Source organism: Drosophila bipectinata, chromosome 4, assembly GCF_030179905.1.
Source record: "Drosophila bipectinata strain 14024-0381.07 chromosome 4, DbipHiC1v2, whole genome shotgun sequence".
Taxonomy (NCBI): Eukaryota; Metazoa; Arthropoda; class Insecta; order Diptera; family Drosophilidae; genus Drosophila; species Drosophila bipectinata.
The window spans coordinates 6901949-6910736 of NC_091740.1; the positions used below are offsets into that span (position 1 = coordinate 6901949).

Sequence of the window (8788 nt, forward strand, 5' to 3'; positions counted from 1 at the left end):
TCGTGCTTCTTCCGTTGGACGCGTCCGCCTACCCACAGTGATCAACATTTCTTCCGCTTCAATGTTCCTGTCCAATTGTGCTGTCCCGTAGCTCTGCCCGTAGTTCCGAACCTTCATTTACACCGATTCTGATCATGTTATTTGTTCCTTTATCATATTTCCGTCAGCCATAGCCAACACGATGTCGCCACGTCCACGCAACACCCAAGCATCGCTGGAGAGCAGATGTACTCGTGGTATTCAATCCTACCGTTGCCGAGTCTGCAATGGAATCCACGCCTTAAAGAAGTGTCGGCGCTTCCTACGCCTTAGCGCCGAGAAGCGGCTCCGAGCGGTTCTTGTGAACCGGTACTGCTCGAGCTGCCTGGCCCACGAGCACTCCAACGGATCCTGTCGTCGGGGTGACGGTTGTAAGACGTGTGGACAGGATCACCACATGCTGCTGCATCTCGTGGAGAAGCCGCGGGCTCGGCGCAAGGCACGCCAAGAGGAGCACCGGTCACGGAGCGCGGGAGTCAGGACACAGAGTGTCACGTCTGGCGCCCGGCCGTCATCCGCCAACTCCCGGCGCGGTTCGGGTGCTCCTCGGCCTGGGTCCGCCACTTTCCGGCAATCCCAACCCGATCCACGGCCACCGACGTCCCGGCACTCGTCGATGCATCCTCGGCCTTCGTCCGCCACTCCTCGATTGCCAACCACCGCTCATCCGCCCGCGTCATCCGCACCTAGGCAAAGTTCCGCCTCTCGTCGAGGGCCCCCGCTGGACGCGGTCGCTGCGCCCACCCTCTCATCGCTGTTGCAACGGAACAGCGTCAACGTGCTGCCGACTGCACTAGTGCGGATCGACACCGGGACCCGGAGCTTCGATACGGGGGCCCTCATCGACCCATGCACGCCCTCGAGCTGCATCGACGCCTCGCTCGCTGCGTGTTTCCGGCTGCCCACTACCAGCGTGGGGGACGAACAGGTGTGTTCCGCCACCGTGGGGTCAACGACCGATGACAGCGTTCGGCTGGAGGTCATGTTCAAGATCGAGCCTCACGTGCGAGTTCGTACGCCGTCCCGGGAGCTGAGCGAGGCGGTGCGTGCCCACTTCCGAGGCGTGACCCTGGCGGATGAGCGATTCCATCTGCCAGCGACAATCTCCGTCGTCCTGGGCGCAGATATGTACCCACGGATTATTCAACCGGGCTTCCTGAAGATCCAGGACGGACTCCAAGTGGCCCAGAGCACCGTGTTTGGATGGGTCGTATCCGGAGCCTGCCACCAGCCGTAACTTCGAGGGAGCTATTGCAACCCGAGTGATTGCAAGGGGGGCGGAATGTTTAGGTGAGGGGCCGTGGTGCCACTCACCTGAAGAGCGCATCCGCGCTGAAGAGCGCACCCGCGCGAAAGAGCGCACCCACGCTAAAGAGCGCACCCGCGCTGAAGAGCGCGTCCACACTCGCCCCTCTGTGCCCTCTCTTCTCGCTCGTTGGCTGTCGGCGATCTCTTTTTTTTTCACTAGTTTTTAAGATCAATCTCATGTAAGCAGCCGAATAAAGCTGACCGCGTTATACCATCCGAAAAACGCCCCCGACTTCTTATTTCAACATTCTAATTTTTCTGGGATCTTTTTGCGGAACCACGCCCCCCTACACAAGTAGATTTCGGATACCTTTCGGATAAGTTAACTAATAACTTCTTCTAATTTTCTAAATTAAAGGATCTGACCTCAATCCAAACATAAAAAAAAGTGCAAAAAAGTGTGCGTTCATTTAAAAGAGAACGAAACACAGTCAAAATTTATTGAAACTATTTTTGTTACTCCATTTGAAAATTATACATTATTTTCACTTTTTCCTTTTCAGTGGGTACACAAATAGACACATTTAAAAAACAACACAAACAATTCTTACAATTGACACCAGTGGCGGATCCACGGGGGGGGTTTTCGGGTCCGGACCCCTCCCATGATACCATATACTTTCAAATTTTATGCTTTTATTGGGCATTTTGGTGAAGTTGAAACACAAAAATATTAATAGAATTTCGTAATTTATTGAATGTTTTACACAACTTTTAATTTATTTTCGAATAGTTAATGCAATAGAAGATAATAACAAAGAAAATAATTACGAATTTAATCAATATGACTGATCAAGAAAAAATATATGATCCACAAACGATTCTAGTCGCTCTTAAATTTTCTTATGTTTTTTAAAAAACTTTCTAAGAATTTCGTCTTCAGTCAAAGTTATGCGATGATGGATGTTCAAAGATGCAAGACCATTGAGACGCTCTTGACCCATCGTGTTTTTCAGATAATCATTCTCCTCAAAGTAGAAAGTGATCGTTCTGAAGTTGCTGTGGTCACGGGTATCACCGCCAAAACTCGTAGGATTTTGTTGACGTTTTTGAAAGTTCTGCCATTTATGATCTGCAAAAATTCCTTCTATTTATATTCTCAATGGATATTATTTACTTTACTTTGTTTCAAATTGCACCAAAACTATCTCTTACTCAATTAATTGTCAATAAGTCGTGGTTTAGTAATTAGTAATTTTTCTCTGATTCTTTTAAATTAAAAAATTTTGTTTTTAAATTAAATAGAAAATAAATGATAATCTATTAGTATTATAATCAATCAGATTTTTTGGTACAATATATGAGAAACCTGGCATTATTTTTTAGCCAACTATTATCTGGGAATTTGGGAGATACTCACTGCTAATGCATCAAGTGCATTTTCGATGTTTTGATTGCAGATCCGTTGTCTCCACATTTTGACTTATGAAATGAAATTACTCTCGGAACAATCCAGTATTACATCGTTAAATTGGTAGAGGCTTGCACATTTCTTCTCTTCGAATCCTTGTTTGAGGAATAGCTGTCCAAAACTTTGAAAAACTGTTTTGTGTTTTTCGAATCGACTCTGAAGATGAGCAACGATTTTTTTTGTCGACTGCATCGACGAGGCATTTTCATTTCAATCTCGTATTCCGAACAAATTTCAGAAACTTTTTGATAAACAATTTGGAAGCATAAATCCTCGTTTTCACGCTTTTACTTGGCGTCGTTCAAAGCATCATCAGCCAATTTCATGGCCTCTCCCAGATCTTGATTTTGCAATTACAATCTCAACTCAATCGGGACTCGGATCGGATTACAATCGACTCAATTTTACCCAAAGCGGGAACACCATCACACTGCACCCCTAAGGACTTCAGACCTATAAGCCTGTCGTCCTTCCTCCTCAAGACAATGAAGAGACCCTCCACATTAATCTTTCCATCAACCCAGATGATATCTCGGGATCACAGCATGCGTATAGGAAGGACCGATCCACGGAGACGGCACTCCACGAGATCACTTCGTTCGTCGAAAAGGCACTTAGTGACAAAGAATACGCACTCATTGCTTTTCTAGACATAGAAGGTGCGTTCAACAACATCCTGCCATGCTCGATAATCAATGCAGAAGTAAGTGTTCCAAGCAGAAGTAATAGCTATCGGGAAAGCACTATGATCTCCAGCACTTACTGGCAATCAAGACACAATCTGTATCTTTTCAGACAGTCAAGCGGAACTCAAAGCCCTTGGCGGTTTTTCATCCAACTCTAGGACAGTGAATGACTGTCGCAGATCTTTTAACGAGATGGCAGAACAGCATATCATCCACCTCATATGGTTGCCCGGACATAGGGACCACGAGGGAAGTTGCGCCGCTGATGAACTAGCAAGGGCAGGTACTACCAATCCTCTCCTCCCAGAGAAGGAACTTGTAAGCATTCCCTTAGCTACGTGTAGGCTAAGATGCAGAGATCACTTTGACCGCGTTGCACTGAGGAAATAGAGAAATCTCCAAAACTGCAGGAACTGACGCATGATATGGTCTATCCGCTCTAGGAAAAGATCAATGATGCTTATCACTCTCATTAGGCAGGACTGCAGTCTTGCAGCCAAGGCCATCACCGGGTATTAGTTAATAGGAGCACACGTGGCTAGATTAGCGGTGCCACACTATGATTACTGCAGGAGCTGTGGGGATGTAGAAGAGGAAGAGACAGCCGCACACCTCCTGTGTCATTGCACTCACGGACCTAACACACCTCGCTCCACGCAGACTTGTTACCTTCATCCGGGAAGCTTGATATGACCGCGAGCCGCCGCAGGAAAAATAGCACACTCTTGGGCACATTAGTAGATAGGAGGGGGAGGTCCCCTTGTAAGACCTCTTGCCTATGCGGTATCATATGTAGCCCCGGCGGCTCAAGTGGATGGGGGTGTCAGTGACTGGCCCCGCATCGTCGCCTCAACTTAACATAGCTCATTTCTATTGTCATTGTATTTGTTCTTTGGTTTGTAGTTTCATATCAAAGAAAAATTTAACTTGATAATCTGAAATTTGGAATTTTGAAGGTCAATGTGTATCCGAAGTAGAACTTACCTACACCATTTCAAAGGGATGGCAGTCATATTTTTTTATCCACCTAGTTTCAGCTCCCTTATTGAACAACACTGCTTTTTTTTTTTTGTTAAGCTTTCATCTATAAGAAGAGCTACAGCTTCATCGGTCCATACTTTCTCAGGATTGAAAATTATGTCTTAGTAGATTTCGGATACCTTTCGGATAAGTTAACTAATAAATTCTTCTAATTTTCTAAATTAAAGGATCTGACGTCAATCCAAATATAAAAAAAAGTGCAAAAAAATGTGCGTTCATTTAAAAGAGAACGAAACACAGTCAAAATTTATTAAAACTATTTTTGTTACTCCATTTGAAAATAATACTTTGTTAACTAATAACTTCTTCTAATTTTCTAAATTAAAGGATCTGACCTCAATCCAAATATAAAAAAAAAGTGCAAAAAAGTTTGCGTTCATTTAAAAGAGAACGAAACACAGTCAAAATTTATTGAAACTATTTTTGTTACTCCATTTGAAAATAATACTTTGTTTTACCTTTTTCCTTTTCAGGGGGTACACAAATACACACATTTCAAAAACAACACAAACAATTCTTACAATTGACACCAGTGGATCCACGAGGGCGGGTTTTCGGGTCCGGACCCCCCCCCCATGATATCATATACTTTCAAATTTTATGCTTTTATTGGGCATTTTGGTGAAGTTGAAACAAAAAATATTAATAGAAATTCGTAATTTATTGAATTTTTTACACAAATTTTAATTTATTTTCGAATAGTTAATGCAATAAAAGATAATAACAAAGAAGATAATTACGAATTTAATCAATATGACTGATCAAGAAAAAATATATGATGCACAAACGATTCTAGTCGCTCTTAAATTTTCTTATGTTTTTTAAAAAACTTTCTAAGAATTTCGTCTTCAGTCAAAGTTATGCGATGATGAATGTTCAAAGATGCAAGACCATTGAGACGCTCTTGACCCATCGTGTTGCTCAGATAATCATTCTCCTCAAAGTAGAAAATGATCGTTCTGAAGTTGCTGTGGTCACGGGTATCACCGCCAAAACTCGTAGGATTTTGTTGACGTTTTTGAAAGTTCTGCCATTTAAAATCTGCAAAAATTCCTTCTATTTATATTTTCAATGGATATTATTTACTTTACTTTGTTTCAAATTGCACCAAAAATATCTCTTACTCAATTAATTGTCAATAAGTCGTGGTTTAGTAATTAGTAATTTTTCTCTGATTCTTTTAAATTAAAAAATTTTGTTTTTAAATTAAATAGAAAATAAATGATAATCTATTAGTATTATAATCAATCAGATTTTTTGGTACAATATATGAGAAACCTGGCATTATTTTTTAGCCAACTATTATCTGGGAATTTGGGAGATACTCACTGCTAATGCATCAAGTGCATTTTCGATGTTTTGATTGCAGATCCGTTGTCTCCACATTTTGACTTATGAAATGAAATTACTCTCGGAACAATCCAGTATTACATCGTTAAATTGGTAGAGGCTTGCACATTTCTTCTCTTCGAATCCTTGTTTGAGGAATAGCTGTCCAAAACTTTGAAAAACTGTTTTGTGTTTTTCGAATCGACTCTGAAGATGAGCAACGATTTTTTTTGCCGACTGCATCGACGAGGCATTTTCATTTCAATCTCGTATTCCGAACAAATTTCAGAAACTTTTTGATAAACAATTTGGAAGCATAAATCCTCGTTTTCACGGTTTTACTTGGCGTCGTTCAAAGCACCATTAGCCAATTTCATGGCCTCTCCCAGGTCTTGATTTTTCATTTACAATCTTGACTCAATCGGGAGTCGGATCGGATTACAATCGACTCAATTTTACCCAAAGCGGGAAAACCATCACACTGCACCCCTAAGGACTTCAGACCTATAAGCCTGTCGTCCTTCCTCCTCAAGACAATGGAGAGAGCTTCCACATTAATCTTTCCATCAACCCAGATGATATCTCGGGATCACATCATGCGTATAGGAAGGACCGATCCACGGAGACGGCACTTCACGAGATCAATACCTTCGTCGAAAAGGCACTTAGTGACAAGGAATACGCACACATTGCTTTTCTAGACATAGAAGGTGCGTTCAACAACATCCTGCCATGCTCGATAATCAATGCAGAAGTAAGTGTTCCAAGCAGAAGTAATAGCTATCGGGAAAGCACTATGATCTCCAGCACTTACTGGCAATCAAGACACAATCTGCATCTTTTCAGACAGTCAAGCGGAACTCAAAACCCTTGGCGGTTTTTCATCCAACTCCAGGACAGTGAATGACTGTCGCAGATCTTTTAACGAGATGGCAGAACAGCATGTCATCCACCTCATATGGTTGCCCGGACATAGGGACCACGAGGGAAATTGCGCCGCTGATGAACTAGCAAGGGCAGGTACTACCAATCCTCTCCTCCCAGAGAAGGAACTTGTAAGCATTCCCTTAGCTACGTGTAGGCTAAGATGCAGAGATCACTTTGACCGCGTTGCACTGAGGAAATAGAGAAATCTCCAAAACTGCAGGAACTGACGCATGATATGGTCTATCCGCTCTAGGAAAAGATCAATGATGCTTATCACTCTCATTAGGCAGGACTGCAGTCTTGCAGCCAAGGCCATCACTAGGTGGTTAGATTAGCGGTGCCACACTATGATTACTGCAGGAGCTGTGGGGATGTAGAAGAGGAAGAGACAGCCGCACACCTCCTGTGTCATTGCACTCACGGACCTAACACACCTCGCTCCACGCAGACTTGTTACCTTCATCCGGGAAGCTTGATGGGACCGCGAGCCGCAGGAAAAATAGCACACTCTTGGGCGTTCATTTAAAAGAGAACGAAACACAGTCAAAATTTATTGAAACTATTTTTGTTACTCCGTTTGAAAATAATACTTTGTTTTACCTTTTTCCTTTTCAGGGGGTACACAAATACACACATTTCAAAAACAACACAAACAATTCTTACAATTGACACCAGTGGCGGATCCACGAGGCGGGGGTTTTCGGGTCCGGAACCCCTCATGGTATCATATACTTTCAAATTTTATGCTTTTATTGGGCATTTTGGTGAAGTTGAAACACAAAAATATTAATAGAATTTCGTAATTTATTTTCGAATAGTTAATGCAATAGAAGATAATAACAAAGAGGATAATTACGAATTTAATCAATATGACTGATCAAGAAAAAATATATGTTCCACAAACAATTCTAGTCGCTCTTAAATTTTCTTATGGTTTTTAAAAAAACTTTCTAAGAATTTCGTCTTCAGTCAAAGTTATGCGATGATGAATGTTCAAAGATACAAGACTATTGATACGCTCTTGACCCATCGTGTTTCTCAGATAATCTTTCATTCTCCATTTTCAAAGTAGAAAATGATCGTTCTGAAGTTGCTGGGGTCACGGGTATCACCGCCAAAACCCGTAGGATTTTTTTTGCGGTTTTTGCAAGTTATTCCATTTATGATCTGCAAAAATTCCTTCTATTTAGATTTTCAATGGATATTATTTACTTTACTTTGTTTCAAATTGCACCAAAAATATCTCTTACTCAATTAATTGTCAATAAGTCGTGATTTAGTGATTAGTGATTTTTCTCTGATTCTTTTAAATTAAAAAATTTTGTTTTTAAATTAAATAGAAAATAAATGATAATCTATTAGTATTATAATCAATCAGATTTTTTGGTACAATATATGAGAAACCTGGCATTATTTTTTAGCCAAATATTATCTGGGAATTTGGGAGATACTCACTGCTAATGCATCAAGTGCATTTTCGATGTTTTGATTGCAGATCCGTTGTCTCCACATTTTGACTTATGAAATGAAATTACTCTCGGAACAATCCAGTATTACTTGGTTAAATTGGTAGAGGCTTGCACATTTCTTCTCGTCGAATCCTTGTTTGAGGAATAGCTGTCCAAAACTTTGAAAAACTGTTTTGGGTTTTTGGAATCGACTCTGAAGATGAGAAATGTAGGTGTCGAGAAAAGGTATGTAAAATGCGATTTTTATTTCAATCTCGTATTCCGAACAAATTTCAGAAACTTTTTTATAAACAATTTGGAAGCATAAATCCTCGTTTTCACGCTTTTACATGGCGTCGGTCAAAGCATCATTAGCCAATTTCATGGCCTCTCCCAGGTCTTGATTTTTCAATTACAATCTTGACTCAATCGGGAGTCGGATCGGATTACAATCGACTCAATTTTACCCAAAGCGGGAAAACCATCACACTGCACCCCTAAGGACTTCAGACCTATAAGCCTTTCGTCCTTCCTCCTCAAGACAATGGAGAGAGCCTCCACATTAATCTTTCCATCAACCCAGATGATATCTCGGGATC

The 8788-nt window shown here is 41.6% G+C and overlaps 1 long non-coding RNA gene across 1 annotated transcript; it reads right to left on the reverse strand.

Moving 5' to 3' along the window:
- Positions 1–5211: 5211 nt before the first annotated feature.
- Positions 5212–7323, reverse strand: LOC138926875 (uncharacterized). Its single transcript, XR_011443567.1, has 2 exons — positions 5815–7323; positions 5212–5526 (listed from the first exon to the last, which is right to left on the reverse strand). It is a non-coding gene; the product is annotated as an uncharacterized lncRNA (long non-coding RNA).
- Between the last annotated feature and the right edge of the window lie 1465 nt (positions 7324–8788).